Source organism: Ictalurus punctatus, chromosome 5, assembly GCF_001660625.3.
Source record: "Ictalurus punctatus breed USDA103 chromosome 5, Coco_2.0, whole genome shotgun sequence".
In the NCBI taxonomy this organism is placed as follows: domain Eukaryota; kingdom Metazoa; phylum Chordata; class Actinopteri; order Siluriformes; family Ictaluridae; genus Ictalurus; species Ictalurus punctatus.
Genome location: NC_030420.2, coordinates 19,974,041 through 19,993,730, shown reverse-complemented (window position 1 = coordinate 19,993,730; position 19,690 = coordinate 19,974,041). Strand labels below are relative to the sequence as shown.

The 19,690-nt window shown below is 38.7% G+C and overlaps 1 protein-coding gene across 1 annotated transcript in view; it reads right to left on the bottom strand.

Annotated features, from left to right (window-relative positions):
* The window catches only part of grid2 (glutamate receptor, ionotropic, delta 2), a 522,151-nt gene that overhangs the window by 222,778 nt on the left and 279,683 nt on the right, over positions 1–19,690 (bottom strand). The window lies entirely within an intron of this gene.

Here is a 19,690-nt window from a genome sequence, read left to right as displayed (position 1 = left end):
CCAAATAATTGCTCAAGATCATAGTTTGCAAAAAACAGCCCAGCAATCTATCATTAGAGGGCACTGGTGCTGCTTCCGAGCAATTTATATGCTCTCTTCACCTTTTGCTACTATTCCAATCCACAGTAATGACTTTGATAGATGTGTGTGCAGCCATGTAAGCCATCCCAACCCTGTGTATCACTGCCCTTAAATAGAGTCTGTTATTAATGCTAATAATATTTTAATTTAGAATATAACTTTCATATCTAACTCCACTTCAAAAAAGCATTCGCCTCTTAAGTCCCAACTGAATTCCACACCACCCACTGTGCTCCTGGAGACACAGCAACATCAATCCCAGGCACATACATTCATCTCACTTGGCTTGTTTCATTGCTTGTCACCAGATTCGGGGAAGGTGAAACATGGAGCATGTCACCTGAGCTGAGGTGTGATGTAATTTGCCAATTGGCAGAAAAGTCCTGTGTCTAGGGCAAAGCATGATAGTGGCTGTTGAGCCTTTTATATACCAGAAAAATTGGTCACTAAGAAAAAAAAAAATGCAAAAAGCATAGTGGATGTGCTCAGTTCAAAACGCAATGCAATGCAATGAATGTAAATGCAAAGGAATTTAGATAAGTTATATTTGAATGTTCCTAAAGACAAATTACTGCCTTCAATATACCAGAGCCAAAGCACAACTGTCACCATTGAGCTTAATTCTAAGGCACACTGTATAGACAGTGTTAGTGTTTCTCCATAAAAAAGTACTACTACATTTTTTTGGTCAGAAACAATACATAATAATAAGACAAATATTCTTTAAGTGATCCCACAGGAAAGAATATAATTGCTATGACAGTTTTAAAGCATGTGTTTTAATTGATTGACCTAAATGTCACCATTTCCTTGTTTTCTAATGGAAACTGTATGTCCACTTGCAATTTTGCTAAAATATGTCTCTCCACACAGTAACAAGTTTAGTGGAGCTCGACTTTATGCAATTAAGGGCAGCCACCATTCTGTGTTTAGACATTATGAATCTGCTGCTTCACAAAGGGGAAGCATTTCAATTGCCTGTAACCAAATCCATAGAAAAGTGATCAAACTACCCACCAGTAGGCATGTGCATGTGGTGACAAAACTTCCTTCAAGCATATTAATAAAAATGCACATTTTTAGTACAATAAGCATGCTTAGATTCAACCAGATTTACTTAAAAACAAACAAAAAAAAACCTCCACACATTTGCAATGCTACATATGATAGGGGATTGCTAGCTGGTGATTAAAAACTGGCAAATGTTTAGATTTGGAGAAAATGGCATAACAAAAAAAGTTATTGCCTAAAACAACAAGAATTTTTAGTGTGAAAACAATTTAAGTGAATGCATAGTTAGGCTAATATACTAGCCATAATATTAAAACCACTGACAGGTGACGTGAATAACATTGATTATCTCGTTACAATGACACCTGTGAAGGGGTGGGATATATTAGGCAGCAAGTGAACAGTAAGTTCTCAAAGTTAATGTGTTGTAAGCAGGAACAATGGGTAAGCGTAAGGATCTGAGTGACTCTGACAAAGGCCAAATTATGAAGGCCAGTTGACTGGGTCAGAGCATTTCCAAAACCGCAGGTCTTGTGAGGTGTTCCCAGTATGCAGTGGCTAATATCGACCAAAAGTGGTCCAAGGAAGGACAACCGGTGAACCAGCGACAGGGTCAAGGGCACCCGAGGCTCACTGGTGCACATGGGGAGTGAAGGCTAGCCCGTCCGGTCCGATTCCACAGAAGAGCTACTGTAGCACAAATTGCTGAAAAAGGTAATGCTGGCTATAATAGAAAGGTTTCAGAACACACATTACATTGCAGCTTGCTGTTTATGGAGCTGCATAACCACAAACCGGTCAGAATGCCCATGCTGACCTCTGTCCACCGGAAAAAGCACCTACAATGGGCACATGAGCATCAGAACTGGAACTTGAAAAAGGTGGCCTTTTTTTCTTTTACATCATTTGGACATCTGGGTGCATGTACATCGCTTACCTGGGGAAAAGATGGCACAAGGATGAACTATGGGCAGAAAGCAAGATGGCAGGGACAGTGTGATGCTCTGGGCAATGTTATGCTGGGAAATCTGGGGTCCTGGCACTCGTGTTGATGTTACTTTGACATGTACCACCTACCTAAACATTGTAGCAGACCAAGTACACCCCTTTATGGCAATGGTGTTCCATAATGGCAGTGACCCCTTTCAGCAGGATAATGTGCCCTGCCACACTGCAAAAATTGTTCAGGAGTGGTTTAAGGAACATGACAAAGATATCAAGGTGTTGATTTGGCCTCCAAATTCCTCAGATCTCAATCTGATCGAGCATCTGTGGGATGTGCTGGACAAACAAGTCCGATCCATGAAGCCCCCACCTCTCCACTTTCAGGACATAAAGGATCTACTGCTAACGTCCTTGTGCCCCATACCACAGAGCTCATTCAGAGGTCTTGTGGAGTCCATAGCTTGACGGGTCAGAGCTGTTTTGGTGGCTCAAGTGGGACCTACACAATATTAGGCAGGTGGCTTAAATGTTAGGTCTGATATGTGTAAATTCAAATACAAATAAAAAACAGATTATTACCACTGGGTCAAAATGATTGTAGCCTGTACATGCAGGATGATGGTAAAATACAAAAAGTATGCCCTTAATCAATCTCTTCAGAAATAACCAAATAAATATACAGGAAATAAATAAATAAAGTGTTTTTCTCTTTCAGGAAATCCAAGCGTTCCTAGGAGAAAACCTTGCAGTACACAGCAATCCTATGCAGGTTTGAAGCATTAAGTGTTGTCCCATGTCTTGGCAGCCCCACCTGATATAGCCGCAGCGGCAGTCATAGCTGAGCGCCTTTGTAGTGACTGTGGAGTGTTTCGGCAGAAAGGCCCCATTTACTCCTGACAGGTGAACACGACAGAAAGCTCAATATCATGCTCTACTGCCTCCACAGTGCTTGAACATTCTGTCTAGGCATAACTGCCCTACTTCATACACCTGCACAAGCTGTGTATCCTAATGAAAACTAGCTACTGTTTATTCATAAAAAGAGGGACAGCTTTCCATGTCCTTAAACTCAGCTAAGGTGTGCTAATCATGTGCACTTATTGTCACTCTCTTCTTAAAAGTTATAATAGTAATACCCAAAGTGAGGCCATCATAATATTCTAATATATTTAGCGTCAATTAGTCTTCGGGCAGAAATAATAGATGAACCAAAAACAGAGGGTTTTTTTGCTGTCACTGTTGTATGGGAAACATCTTTAGTTCATTCATTCATACATTCATCCAGCTTCAATTCATCCATCCATCATCCATCTTCAAGTGCTTTATAATGGTCAGGGTCTCAGTGGAGCAGAAACCTATCCCTGGAACACTGAGTGCGAGACTGGAACACACCCTGGATGTCCATCATAGGAGTAAAACCCAAGAACCCATAGGAAACTCATGCAGGCACACAACAGAGAACATGCAAAAACTGTACAGAGAGAAACCTGAGCTCAGAATCAAACCATGAATCCTGGTGCTGTGAGGTGGCAATGCTACCTTCTACACCACAGTACCCCTATCAACGCCCCACCCCCCAACCCAACCCAAGCCTAGCCCCCCAACACCTCCCCCCAGTCTGTAGCTCATCATCTCTCTTTCTTTCTCTCTGTTTTTTATAGCCTATCCTGGCCTCGTCACTGCAAAGTTTCTCCCTCTCTCTTTTATCGGCAGAAAGGAAGGAAGTTGGAGGCATAGTGGCTTCTGAGCACACAGATATTAGATAAAATTTTGGACCATCTCCACTCCTAAATGGAACATATTCTGTTAGTCATACTTGAAAAACTTAGCACTTGCTCAAAAACACTGCACCTTCTATCTGCCTAATAAGATTCACTTGAGACATTTGACTCTAACAGATATTATAATAAAATATATATAGTTATATTAGTTGACATGCGTTGTAAGCTGATTAGTGTCTCTAAATTGTCCATAGAGTGTGTGCGATTGTGCCCTGTCCAGGGTGTGCCCAAAGTTTCCTAGGATAGGCTCCAGGCTTCCTGTGACCCTGTATAGGATAAGAAAATGGATGAATATACAGTAACAAAACAAAACAAAGTAGACAAACTAGTTCTACTTGGTTGTCATTTCTATAGTAACAACATGCACAAGCAATTGTGTGGGTGAAATCCGTGATTGTTGAGGAGATGTCCTTCATTTTGGAAGGAGTCCTCATTGTCAGCATTTCGTGAAAGTCAGAGGTAAAAACCTTTAGGTTTTTAGATATAGGAAAGTCTTCAAGACAGAGGGCTTCAGGACCATTGCTTTCTGCTTTCTCTGTAATGTGACAAGCTGTATTTTTTGTCATATTAAGTTCAAGAGAGCTCAAATAGAGGCTGCTGAGGGAATGACTGGTTATAGTAATTATAGAGTAAATTGAATATGTGTGTGTGTGTGTGTGTGTGTGTGTGTGTGTGTGTGTGTGTGTGTGTGTGTGTGTGTGATTGAGAGAGAGCGCGAGAGAGGGAGAGAATGTGTTTGTGCTATGAGTGGGATTAGTATTAGTAACTTTTCTTAGCAAAACCAACGTCATTCATTTGAAATAATGCAGCCCTTGTGTAAAGATGATTGGTTGTGGAATAAATGCCAATTTGTATGCTATGGGTTTGACTGTTATGGAATTGCGTATTAATTATTAATAATGTTTTTTAATGAACACTTGTGTATTATAAGTCAAAATCCCATACTATGCTATTTAAGTGCGGTTATGAAATATAACTTCTCTATGCTGCTTACTGCCATACTTTGTCTTAATTAACCAATCATACTAAAGGTAATATTTCTGTATTCAGCTAATGCAGAGGCATGACAGTTTTCTTTTCCTCTCTTTAACGGCACTTCTCCTCCTACTTTGTAGATGTTTGTCACATTGTATACTGCAATCAGGGTCCAGAAATACACATAGCAATGTGCGAGAATGATTCAAGCATTTCCTTATAAGTAACTCTCCAAATGTCACAATTTAAGCATTTGATGGAGGGACGATCTTGCAGTATTGAGGAGCCCTGTCTTACTGTCTCTGTGCTTAATGAAGACGCATGAGCACGTTAACATGCCAGCTGGCTGCAGACAAGAGGAACACAATCAATGCACGGCAGGCCCACCTACTTCTGTGTGTTTGAAGTGTTTTTAAGAGGATAATGTTGCTCTTCAGAGAGATAAAGAGAAGAGGCTGTGCCAGCCTCATATATCTTTCTTCAGCTGAGAAGAAGGCAGAGCTTCTATCACGTTTCTGGGGGGTGAGTGTGTGAACACTCGCATGTTTTCTTGCTTCTTCACCCAAATCAGTATGCAAAAGTTTTCTCTCTAATTGAAGCGATTCAAATTGAGCCATTTATCACAGGGCCAATCTCCTCCAAGTAAAGCACATGCATTGAACCTGTGACTCATTAGAAAACTCCCCAGTATCAATCCTCCCTCTTCTCTGCTTTCATCTCTCACTGGCATTCATCTTCCTCATCTTGCTTGACTTCTTCCTCCATCCTTCCTTGCACTTCCTTAAAGTTGAAGCTGAGTTGGAGGGTGTTTTACAAGCATCCAATATGTCACTATTGTGAGACCAATGTCTGTTTATTACGTTAATACGCAACCCATTCTGTCTTCTCTGGTATTTTTTCTTTTTTTTTTATTTTGTTTTTTTGGTCTTTGGTTTATTTTGTTTGGTTTAACATTGTTTCTTCTATAATTAGCAATACAGGTTAAACTCTTTCGACCCTCCTATTTGTTCTGGTATGTAACAAGTAAAATCATGAGAAACAACATGTTGTTTATTCACTGTGTCATCGGTATGCTAATTGAGGCATAAAATAGATGATGATGCATATTTCATTGCTTTCTGAAAGCAGCTGTAATTGAGAAATTATGAGTTCACTTTAATTTTTATTCTGAACCCTGCAATAATTTAGCCTAACCTCCTCTGTGCCTACACACAGGCTGTGCCTCAATCTGCTAACTAAATTGCATGTTCAAAATAGTAATGACACCATTGGTGGTGTTCTAATATGACACTTTTTTTAGTATACAATATGCCTTCTATATATTCAGTTTGAGACAAACAAAATCACTGTGTGTATATGGTATATACATACCATGTAGCAGCACCACCATTATGAAACTACCACTCAGAAACTTTCAATAGGAATTTCCTCTCTTTGTGGATGCATGTAGACTAGAGAACAATGAAGGGAAAGAGGGAAGGCAGTGCAGAGAAAGTGCAGAAGAAGAACAGTGAAGTTTTAAAAAATAAACAAACATTTATAAATTCCAAATCAGCTGTTCGAGGTTGTGATGATGGGGAACAGCATTGAGATACTGAGTGCCATAGCCTACAGTAGCTAGCTAAATCAGGCAAAGGAATGTTATCCTTCAGGCATATCATCCTGGTTTGTGCTGTGCTAGAATCCACAGATGTCCTTGTTTTGTTTGTTTTTTTAATCTCAGAAAAATGATTGTTGGTGATAAATGACTAGCCAGTTAAATCAGTCATAGTCTACATGTTTAACACTTCACTTACATGGCTTGAGCACAAAGCACAGAGTTAGGAATCGAGCCCCCAACCCCGGAAATGTGAGGCAAACGTGTAACCACTAAGCCACGGTGCCCCTAATAATAATAATAATAATAATAATAATAATAATAATAATAATAATAATAATAATAATAGTAGTAGTAGTAGTAGTAGTAGTTGTTGTTGTTTTTCTTGCTGCTGTTATTATTATTAGTAGTAGGAGGAGGAGGAGTATCAAAGCATTTTATTTATAAGCCTAAGCGCCTATAAGTAGATATCATGGAGTCACGTAATCTGTTTACCTCACTGAAGCTTTTTTTTTTTTTTTTAAAAGACACTTTAGTAACATTTATTTATTGGTCTATAAATAAGAGTTTTGTTTTGTTTTATATGTAAGGAGGAAGTGAATTTGACAAAATTGTTATAAATAAAATGGTTTGTTCTTATCATTGTGTCAAAAACAGAAGTAAAACAATGAATAAATATCAGTTCTGCATATCAGTTATTGGCAAATAACATGCAAATAATCAATAATCAATATTGGTCGATCTCTACCTATAAGCCTAATACCTAAAGACAATTTATAAATACATTTCCGAATATAAAAGAATGTGATGATAGTAATGCAAATTTAATTAAAGTAGAAGGAATAAAAACAACAATAGTGAACAACAATAATAAAGAAAAAGTATAAAAGAAAAGCTGCATATTTTCAAGTTCAAGCTATTATATAGCTAAGAGATAGCAAACTAAGATGTAGCATGCACAATAAGAGCTGCATATACAGTAAGTCATTGGGTTAAAGCAAGGTGGAAACAAGCAAGGTGTTGTATTTATTTATTTATTTTTTATTAAGGTAGAATGGGGTACAGGCACATATTTATGCATGTATGTAATTCCAGATGGCATGTGGATATTGTATAATGGTACACCAAACACTTTTGTGGGTGCTTCTGAATTTTTGTTCTCCTAAATACTCCTAATTTTCTGAAATGAGAGCACAAGTGCTAACTGATGCAAACTGAGTTTGAGGTCTGCAGTAAAATATTTTTGCAGAGCAATATCACCAATCAATGAAGTCAGTGCTTTATTTAGAAATGAATTGAAGTATACAAAAATGAGCTGAATAGATTTGCTTCACTTTTGGCAAAGTATTTATTTGAGTACTTTTGTTATGTGAAAATAGGCAATACTTAAATTAGGTCGTTTTGTTCAGCTTGCAGTAATTACAAAGAATACAAAATATATCAATGTGCCCTCATTTTTGTACCTAAGGCAACCTGATGATTTAATACTAGTTGATACACTTTCATATATGTTAGTTTGAGCAAATGAAATGGACCACTTTAAGCAAATTCAAGGCTGACTTTTCTTCACAGATGGTATTGGAACATTTTTGGTATTAGTAATTTTACTGGTATTAAACATTAATATAAAAACATCTGGGCTAACATGTAACCCTGTTCCCTGAGAAGGGAACGAGACATTATGTGGGCTTAATGCAGTGGGAACACCACCACACATGACTGGTTTCTGAAGTGTGCGTAAAATCATGCCAATTTATTGGCTTGCAGTGGTCCGGAGACGTGGCATTTCGCGTGTCATGTGACCGTCAAACAGCGCCTGTAAACGACATCATCAGCTTCTCTTTGTCTGAAGCAAAGACGCAATTACAAGCATACCCGGGAATGACAAAGCTCCGCAACGTCTTGCTCCCTTCTCATGGAACAGGGTTACATGCATAACCCAGACATTCCCTGTCAAAGGGAACTCAACATTATGTGAGCTTAATGCTGGGGGAATGAGTATACCCTGTGGCTGAGGTCTGTGTCTGAGGGACACTGCAAGACCCTTGACTAAACTGTAATACCAAATGAATGTGTGCAGCATTGCTGCAGCACACACATCCTGTAAGGGTACCCCTTTAGATAAATCCTTTGAGGGGGTGACCCCCACCCAAGTGGAATGAACCCTTATGCCCAGAGGCGTAGCGAGACCGTGCACCTCATAAGCAATAGAGATTGCTTCCACTATCCAATTAGAGATGCGCTGCTTTGACACAGCAACACCTCTACTGTCACTGGCAAGCAGACCAGCAACTATTCTGACTTACGCCACTCGCCAGGGCGGTGGATGTAAGTACAAGGAGCCCTTACAGGACACAGTAGGTGCAATTTGTCTTGTTCCAGTGAAAGGAATGGAGGAGGGCAGAAAGCCTGCCACACTATCCACTGCACAGCAGAAATAGGCACTTAGGGAAATAATCCAGCCTAAGATATAGGAAAGTCTTGGCTAATCCAGGAGCAAATTCGAGGCAGGAAGAGACAACAGAGAAAGCTTACAGATCTTATACTCACTTGAGAGATGTCAGGGCCAGCAAAAAGAGCTACCTTTCGAGTCAGAAGCTTCTCTGAAGCTGACCCTAATGGCCCAAATAGGGCACCTGACAGACCTTCCGGGACCACAGAAAGGTCCCAGGAAGGTATGCATGGTCAGCTGTCTGACACCACACATAAACCTCGATGTTAGAGGATGTTGCCCTACAGAAGCTCCATCAATAGGGGCATGGCTGGCCGAAATGGTGGCCATGTAAACCCTGATTGTAGAAGGAGCCACCTCAAAGAGATCGTCAGTAGTCAGTGCTGCAGATTACAATCCAAACTGAGCTAATTCGGACTGATATTACTGGCGTAATACGCCAGTAATACTGAGAAACGTTCCTGTACGAACTCCAGGACTATAAGTATCGCATAGTTTACTGGGTCTAACTGAAGGTATTCACACCACAATACAAAACGTTGCCACTTGAACGCATATAATTTTCTTGTGACTGGTGCTCTAGTGTTTAACATGGTCTCTACCAGCTCAGTTGAGAGACCAGAATCTATGAACTGGTGCCCTTCAGGGGCCAGACCCACAGTTTCCATAGTTCCAGACAAGGATGCAAGTCAACCCTCTGGCTTGAGACATAGATCTCTGCAAATGGTAATCTCCCAGAAAGTGCCATCTAGCAGAGATATTATCTCCAAGAACCATATTCAAGCTTGCCAATAAGGTGCTATTAGCAGCAGACATAGACGGTCTTGGCAAACTCTTTCTAGAGCTTGTGGGAGCAGAGTGATCAGGGGAAAGGTGTACATACGTGACCTCAGCCACGTGTGTACCATGGTGTCCAGTCCTAATGCTGCGGGAGGAGTGAGGGCGAGCCACATCGGGAAGTGTGTTGTCTCCTCAGAGATGAACAGATCTGTTTCCGCTTGGCAGAACCTCTGCCATACGGACTCCAACACTTGTGGATGGAGTCTCTAATCCCCAGACCTCTGCACCTGCATCGACAGGATGTGTGCCCCCACATTCCAGTTGCCCTCACATTGCATTGCACTCACTGACAAAAACTTTTCCTTTGCACTGAGAAAAATTAGTTGATCCTGCCTGAACAGGCGGAGAAAACTTAACCCTCCCTGGTGGTTGATATATGAGACCACCGCTGTGTTGTCTGTCATAACTAACACATGGTGACCTCTCAAATGAGGAGAAAGAATTTCAGTGCTAGGAATACAGCCCACATTTCTATATTTATATGCAACTCTAGAAATGGGCTGCTCCAGAGATCGTGAGCTGGACAGCCGTTTAAAACCTAATCCCAGCTCATGAAGAAGGTATCTATCATTACCATCTTGCAATACAGAGACATTCCTAGAGTGTGACCTGAAGCTAGAAACCAGGGATAACTCCAAGTTCTCAGAGCATGTAAGCATTGCCAAATGACACGGTATGATGTTGGCTGCAGCTGCCATAAGCCCAGACCTAACTTTTTCTTGCTCAATGTTGATAGGATTGACCCTATGTGTGTTGGGGATAGACATGCCCTCATCGTATTCGAATCCCATATAACCCCTAGAAAAGTCATCCTCTGACTGGAGAAGCAACTTGCCCTGAGGTTCAACATGAGCTCCAAGCTCCTTATGTGGGCAAGAACAACAGCTTGATGTTGAATTGCCAACACCCTGGACCACACTAGAATTAACCAGTCGTCCATGTAGTTTGATACACGGCTGGCCTGGAGTCGTACGGGAGCCAGCAAGGCATCCATGCACTTCGTGAAGGTGCAAGGGGATAAAACTAGACTGAAAGGAAGAACCAATTTTGATGGACGTTGCCTCCAAATGCGAACCTCATGAACTTCCTGTGACTGGGCAATATTTCTATGTGGAATATGTATCTTTTAGATCTATCATCACAAACCAATCCTCAAACTGAATTTGTGGAACGATAAGTTTGAGCGTCAACATCCTGAACCTGTATATCCGAAGAGTATGGTTCAGATTACACAGATTCAACACTGCCATAATTGTCTCATAGAGATGTTAACTTTCCACATTTTTTTGGAGGGAAAGCTTCAGCTTTTCGTTGCCCTGTGACAGGTCCCTGACCAGAGAAAACTGAAAACTTGGGATGACATTGACCAGGGGAGCTCTACAGTAATACTGGGGGCTAACTGCCCTAACAATCTCTTATCCCCTAATACCTCCCTCCGCAGCCCATAAGTACTTCTTCTTGCCTTTTTGGCACTGATTTTCATTTTTAAACCAGGCCTACTATCAGGCAGCGACTGTGGCCTCCCAGTCCCCCTGGCTTTCTGCAAGGGGAGGTGGGCCACCACACTCGCCTTCTGTGCCTGGTAGGCCTGCAACACTGACATTGTACGCAGAGACCCACAAGTGAGACCCGCTGCCTCATAGGCTACAACAAAGCCAGTCCCCCTAATTTTGCTGCCGTCAATGGAGAGGGGTAGCTTGCAAGCACCTCCTCCACCTTTGGCATAGCACAATAACCATCCTCATCCTGTTTATTCCCCATGATGGCCGAATAATCCGACCTGACCCGACTGATCTGTAATATAGCGAAAGCAGGGATTAACACACACTCAGAATTTTCTCTGACTCATTCCGCTAAGATAGTGACAGAAGAGGGAATTATATATATATATATATATATATATATATATATATATATATATATATATATATATATATATATACATATATATATATATATATACATATACATTATATATATATATATATATGTATATATGTATATATATATTTCTGTTTTCATTCAAGAAAAGCGGAAAGTGAAGAGCTTTCAAACTGTTTGTTCACACAGATAACAGTCACGTGGCTTCGCTGGACACAAAGAAGCTGATGACGTGATTTAGAGGCACCGTTTAATGGTCATGCAATGTGCAAAATGCCATGTCACCTGACTGCAACTTCCCTTTGAATGGTAACAATAATCTTAATGCCTTTGTTAATGATGATGATGCATAAGAGCTTACCTACAAATATACCTACAAATATACCTACCTTCAAATATACATTATCTAAGTTTAAAATTAGACTGCAACTGTTTCTAATTGTTACTAAGTGCTAAGATGACACAATCAGCCCATATCAGTACATATGAAAGAAAGTGGTTTTTACACATTCGATCCCAAAGTTTCCCAAGCTCATAGCTGCTACTTCCAGTCACAAGACTAGGGAATCTAACATGCTGAAAATAAATTCTAATACATTTTGAAACTTATTACATTTTCATACAGGACAACATGATGCCTACCATTATGTGTTTTGCACCCATTTTTTATCCTGTCAAAATATGAACACTAACTAGTGAAGTGATGCTGATGTATAGTCTCTGGAACCAGTTACTGCCATGCTATGTGGCCATACAATGTTTTACATGATGACGAACGGAAGGCATTACTAGAGTTGGCGAAGCAGTGAAGGAGTGTCATTTTCCGTGCAGTCAAAAAACTGTAGTTTATCTTGACAGGGATTGATTTGTTGTGATATCATATGTTTCATTAGGTTTGATGTATATCAGACTCGCAAGATTTGAGTACAGCCAAACTCTGGACCTCTTAATCTACAACAGGATTGCTATGCACGTATCGCTATTTGCATTGTGCATAACAAGGATTTAATATTAAAAACGCTAAAATTTAGTTTTACACCAAGCAGTTTTTACAGTTTTAATTAACCCCTTACACTTCCAAGACCTGTGAGCAGGTCCAGATTTATATTCCTCACTACAATTTTTTCAATTACAGTTTTGTAATTCATGCTGAATAAAACATAATTAATAATATGTTTTAGGATAAATAACTGAATATTAAGCTAGAAACGGTTGTTAAAAAAATTGTTTACAACTAAAAAGAAGTTGTGCATTTTGTCCATTGTACTAAACACAGGCATCATATGGGGGAAAAATTGGGAGAGTAGTTACTGATTTCAGTGTTCACAACAAGAAAAATTGCATAAAAGGAACATCTAACAATTGATTGTGTTGATATCTTGTTTGAAGATTTGGCTCATACAGCTTTGCAGAGGGGGGAACTGTTTTTTAGTTAGAAACTCTTTGCTGAGAGTGATGATTGAGTCAACAGTCTATTTAATTTCGCCAGTGCAGTTTTGGTTCATCTCTATTAGTCACTGGCAAATTTTAAAAAGAAATTGGAGATGGGTAGGGCATTTCCCAACTACTAGAATAATGACATAATGTCTTCCATGCATTCATATTGCTCAAACTGCAATATGTTATATTCCAAATACAGCAACAAAAATTTTATTGAATTAACACATGTAGTCATATTTTTTAAAAGTCATATTAATTTATTAAACAAACTCATTAAAAAAGTACCAATAAACCATTTTTGTTTTACCATACTTTGTGCAACAGTATCTATACGTAATTATCAGTGAAATTCTTCTTCTTAGATTTTTCGACATGCTCCATATCGTCCACAGCAAGCAATGCCACAAGCAGGCTGCTGGAATTTTTAAAGTGAAGTTGTTTACAGTGTATGGAATCCAGGGGTGTTTCTTTATGTAAATGAGCGTGACCATGCATGAGCACATCAATTTAGAATGTGTGGGATTTATGTTCACCGAGGGCACACATGTGATAAATACCACTATTCTTGTGCATACTAGCGGTTCTCATGCACAAATTTAGAACTTGTTCTATGCACACCTTGACAGATAACACCTCTGGTCTTTATCATGTCTAAATCAGCACATGACAATGTGTGCTTTGGCAATCTGTTGTTGTCCCATAAAAGGTTCCTCAGGGATACTCTGAGCAATTAAGGATTGACTTATGTTTTCTAAAGGGCTTCTCATGTGATAGGGAAACTGTTGCAGAGAATCTTTAAGGGTTCCACCAGACAAACAAACAAACAGCAAATAAACACCTAGAACCTGATTTAATGAGGAATTTGTTCAAATTTGTCCAAGCGAGGGTATTGTATTTGATTTCATTTGATTTCATACAAATAAAGTCATAAGAAAGAGTACAAGCACTAACCCTACCCTAGCCCTAGCTAGGTTTTTACACTTATTGAGCTGTTACGAATTTACAAGGGACCATGTTGACAGATAATTAAACTTTAGTCCTATTTTAGACTTTGAAACTACAGTAGTTTTATAAGATTATTACTTGTCACACTGTGTGAAATAATCACAATAAAATCTTGCTCAAATTCAATAGGAGACTTATGTTCTGCTTTATGTCATCAATAGAGCTCATGCAGAAAATGTAATTGCATAAAGAGAAACATGTTTTGTTAATGTTTTGCTAGTGCCACTACTCTATTTGTAGCTGTCCCGTGAGTTTTGCATAATCATACACCATCCACGTATTGATGGCTTTTAGATGAGCACCATAGTAGTGGTCACACTATGAGATTTTAATATTTAATTTCTGACACTGCCAGAACTTTGTAGTCAGCTGTTTTTGGTCACAATCGCACTAAATTGGCCTTCAGTGAGCATGTCACATTATGCATTCTAAGACCGCCATTCTCAACTCATGAACAAAGAATTCTCTAATGATGTGCAATTTGGTCTGCAGCAGCAAAAGCAGACCGAAAATCATACAGCTAACTGTAATCATAGTTCTCCCTAAGGCTTTCACCTACTATAGTGTTGTAAGAATCTTTGGAAATCTATATCTTACATGAAAAATGACACATTTTTGTAACAATTTCCACTTTTCTGTTGCTCCTCTTTCATCATAATCCTTTAGCAATGACCTTCTCTCCCTCTAGGAATATATTGTAACCAAAAGTTAATTTCTCTTGTTCCCTCACCCATTTAAAAATGTTCTTCAACGTCCTAGCCACATGTACCTTTTCTTTCAGAGGTATTGAGAAGGGAAAAGTAGAAATAGTAAAAAGAATAAATTTTTTTGAACTGTAACTTTACTACACATTGAGGAAATATGGCCTTTGGTTAAGGAATCTTCAAACACCAATGGTTTCAAGAAACGTATTTGCATGATGATTTTTTTTAGGCTTGGCCAGCACTGAAGGCCACTGCTGACTATGCTTCACAGTCCTTTCAAGCATGAAACAAGAGGTGACAGCGCCAATCTCCCCTACTACAACGGCAATCAGAACACAATCAGGTCGATATCCATCCATCCATTACTTCTAAAAGGGCCTGTAACCTCCAAGGTGAGACCTGACTCATGCTAACAGAATAGAACATATTAAATGTTAGAATTCTGCCTTAGAAAAAAAAAAGAAAAGAAAGAAAAAACAGTGTCAGGAGAACATAGTAAATGTGCACCAGGGACAGAAAAGAAGGTGCATGAAAGGAGCAATGGCATGACAGGGAGAGAGAAATGATACCAGGAGAAGGAGAAAAAATAGGTTAAGAACTTAAAAACTTGTGAGAGAGAGTGTGCTGGCACATCTCTAGCAAATATGTGCTCTCAGCAATTTGGGACAAAGACAACTTGAACAGACTATTCACTTGAAACAGATGGTGGATATGGCGGATATGAGATCATGTCTATGAGCTGTAGCTTAAAGTGTATCTCAGTGGAGCTAGGAGTCTTGTCTGCATTTTCTACTCTAAAAGTGTCCCATGGCATATGTGAGTGTTTTCCTGAAACTTTATATGTAAGCATCAGATGTTGAGAGAGTTACAGGGAACATCAGTGGCCATCATTCAAGTCCATCTACAGATGTTCAACTATGTGAGAAGCACGCCAAACTCATCCACTAAATTTCCTAAACTTCCCAAGAAGAGATTTGACCAAGTCTGCTGTCAGAATCCCTTACTCAAAATAACTTTAAGCAAGAGTTTCCCCACATCTCAGCTACTTTTTTTTGACAATGACAATACAGGCAAGATGTAAGTATGGATGAATTGTCAAGAACAGACTGATCCTATTACATTTATGGTATTTGGCAGACGCCCTTATCCAGGGTCGACTTACATTTATTTCATTTCATCTGAGCAGTTGAGGGTTAAGGGCTTTGCTCAAGGGCCCAATAGTGGTGGCTTGGCGGTGCTGGGGTTTCAACTCATGACCTTCTGATCAGTAGCCCAACGTCTTAACCACTGCCCTTTTTTTCTGAATTTGTCATGTGATATAGGACACCCCAGGCAACAGTAGAGTGCAAGGCAATGTGATAGTACTTTCTATGAAGCCCATATAAATTATTATAACTGTGGTTATAACTCTTTTTATGCTGGTGATGATTATTGCACAATGCTTTCAGTCCCTCCAGGATTTTGTGATCACAGAAATAAAAGCAAAATCAAGCAAATTCTGCAATATTTGGAGGAGCTTGCAATTTTTCAAAATGACTGCAGATTTTTCGAGACGCATCATGTGATCACACCGCTCATTCAGCCAAAGCCCTCTTCAATCCATGTGCGTTGAACATGAGTACAGCTTAAAGGTTGCATTTATTTGCAATTTTGTCAATTCAAGTAGTTATCCACAAAAAAAGCACAAAAGCTCAGCAAATTTCGAAAAAGCCACAGCAAAAACAAACATTTTGGTCCACAACAATCACAAAAAACTCCATGAACTCCTGTATGGACTGGCATTTTATAACTAATAATGAACAGTGAATAAATATAAAGAAACTGTAATGTTTACTTATAAAGTGTTACTTTATTTATTAACGTTTATTAATGAAGTGTTTTCTAGGTGCTCACTGGACACGTGTGAAGATGGTCCCCCCACCTACTGGGGCTGCACAATTAATCGAATATCGATTACGATTTTGACTGCCCACGATTACATGGACATGATTGACTGCGATATTGCCGTTTAAAGGTCGTCCTCCACTCATAGAAAACTCAACTACAGATCAAATCAAGCGCTTCCTAAATTTGCAGCCAATCACCATAGAGTGGTGCAGGGATGACGTCATTTTGTAATGCCAAAACCCGAAAATAGAGTTAGTATTTTCGCGCTCGAGCTGCCAGTTTCGCTCCGAGGGGAAATCATGACACTAGCACAATGCTAAATGGCCCTACAGAGGTTGTCGGGGACATTAAACATCATCATGCTGAACAGGAAAAAACTTTGCAGATAAACTCAGGGCTCTACAGTGCAACCATTTCACTCACGTTTGTGACTGAAAAGTACCTTGTGCGACTGTGAATAAATATTTATTCACACCGGTGCGAGTGACCAGATCGGAGTTGTATAATACAATCAGAATAAAAACTACAGGAAGTCCAAAATGCATCTACACCGCACAACAGCTACTTTCACACTGCTTTTCATCACCTCAGTCAACCGAACAAGTGTGTAAATACTGCAGAGAAGCCATTATGATGAAAAGAGTAAAACTGAACATCATCTGCTTCTCTCAACTTCCCAATCTCACAAACCGCCATCTTTTATTGATCCCACAAAATGACCTGAACTTTCACCTGCTTGTGTATACACAACATCGGGCAGAGTAAATTAATAATAATGCTAACGCTACAAGGTGGGTTTAATTCAAACTTCTTTATGATTGGTGAGGAATTATTTAATAATCAAGCAACTGCTCTTCACTAACTCAGACATAGCGTAGTCACATCATTTAAACTTAAGCTTGCCAGATATCATCAGAAAAGTCAACTCCAGTTTCCATGTTTTGACCCCCCCCCCCAAAAAAAAAAAAAAAACAAAAAAACATTATCAGCAGACGTACTGGGGAACCGATCTAAAACGAACAACTGATAAACAAACAGAAAACTAATAAAATGTAAAGACAGAAAATGTGCTTATTTATAAATAAATGATTTAATATACAAAATAGATATTATAATAACTTCATAAAATATAAATAAAATGAGAATTAAATAATGTTTAATTACTATGGGTTGCATTTAATATCAATTTGACATTAAGATACATTCGCTATCTCCTTAGAAAGCTATTAGCCTTTTTCCTAATATGGATCATGTTTGTGTTAGTCTATTTTTAATTAGGACTATTGTTTAAAATATTTAAAAAGAAATATTTTATGCTTGTTTATTTATCAATTAACCAACAGTATTTCTCATTGCTATTATTTTAATTCAATTAACAGTGCCCATGAGCAGAGAGCTTACGTTTAACTGTTTATGACAGACCTCCTGATTAAAGCTTAAACAAAAAGATTGATATCTGGATCGGTATCGGCTGTAAAAATCCTGATCGGAGCATCCCTAATGAACACCATTAAACTAAAGCACTTTGCATCTGACGGGTAAATGAACTCACCCAGTCACATCCTATATGAGATTATTCAGATATATACACAATATACACAGAGCAGTTCGAGAACTGACTCCAGTCCAGAACCATGACAGTGGAAAATGTCTAATAGTGTAGCTTTAAATATATTTAAGGGGAACAGACTTCAAACACTGAACATTGATGTTTATTATATTTGTTTACAAGGTGGAACAGGTTAACGGTTGTTTTTTGCATACAGTCTGTAAAATTAACTGAAAATATTAAATTTAGTTTATCAGAAGGTAAATTTATGTGTCAGGCTCACACTATGTTCCTAAATTCTGTCATATTTGACAAGATCAAGTTTTCTCATGCCTACTTGTGCATTCTATTGTGGCACATTAGTGTTACCATCTCTAAAAAAAAATTAATTAAAAACTGTACTCCTAAATTTTTGTAAATATTATTAAAGAAATTGTCTTGCATCTCTCCTCCTGTAAACACTGTTATTGCCTTTTCTGCATAGGCCTGAATTGTTTTCATTTGGTTGCATATTGTTATATTTGATTTCATATTTTCATTTGGTTTATGGCATTTTTATTTTTAGTTATCCTATATTTTGGGTACTATTTTATTTATGTTTTGCTTCTACAAGATGATACACTTTAAGGATCAGTCTAATTTGATAATAAGATTTGTACATTAGCAGGAATGTAGCAAAACATGGAGGTGAAAGCAGCGGTCTGCTTATTTAAATGTGAAAGTAAAATAAAAATATGTTGTCCCTAAAATCAATGAATAATCGTGATAAATAATCAAGATCTCAATATTGATCAAAATAATCGGGATTATCATTTTGGCCATAATCGTGCAGCCCTAACACCTACCACAAAATAATCGACAAAATAGTCTCAATTGCACACTACTTATGGCTGGAATAGAAAACAAAACTGTAAACCTTTTGCTAAAACCTTTATCTTGGTGCCTCATCACTAACTGAAAGAACTGAAGATTATCTAAGACAAAACTCAAACATCAAACCATATGTGGACAAACACTCACTCACTAAAGCCTAGAATCCACAAATTCCCTCCATAATCCACTTCCAAAAACATCCTGGAGTCCAATGCCACAATTACCTAAAGTCTCAGAAGGCCTGAGAAAGCAATGTTGCCCCTCAAACAAATAGAGATGTGTATTTCTGCAAGTGAAGAAAGAAGAGAAGGATGCAAACAGAATAATTATGGTTGACATCGACCACCTGATGATGCAGCTTGGCCTCCGGATAACACTGAGTTCGACCGCACTGATTACTTTCTGTTGCCTTCAAAAATAACACCCTCTGAATCCAAATATGTTCATCATAAACTCTCTGTATTGTTCATAGGCACACTATGATTGGAAATTCTGCACACCAATCTTTTTTATTATTAAAGTTTGGGGACAGACACACCCACTCAAAATAAAAAACTTATGTGGAACATGATTTCGATCTCATGTCCTTCACTAAAGTTTTTTAAATGAGTAGTTTAAAATTGGTTGAAATAATAAAGTATAACAAATCTAGGCTATGTAATGTAACAC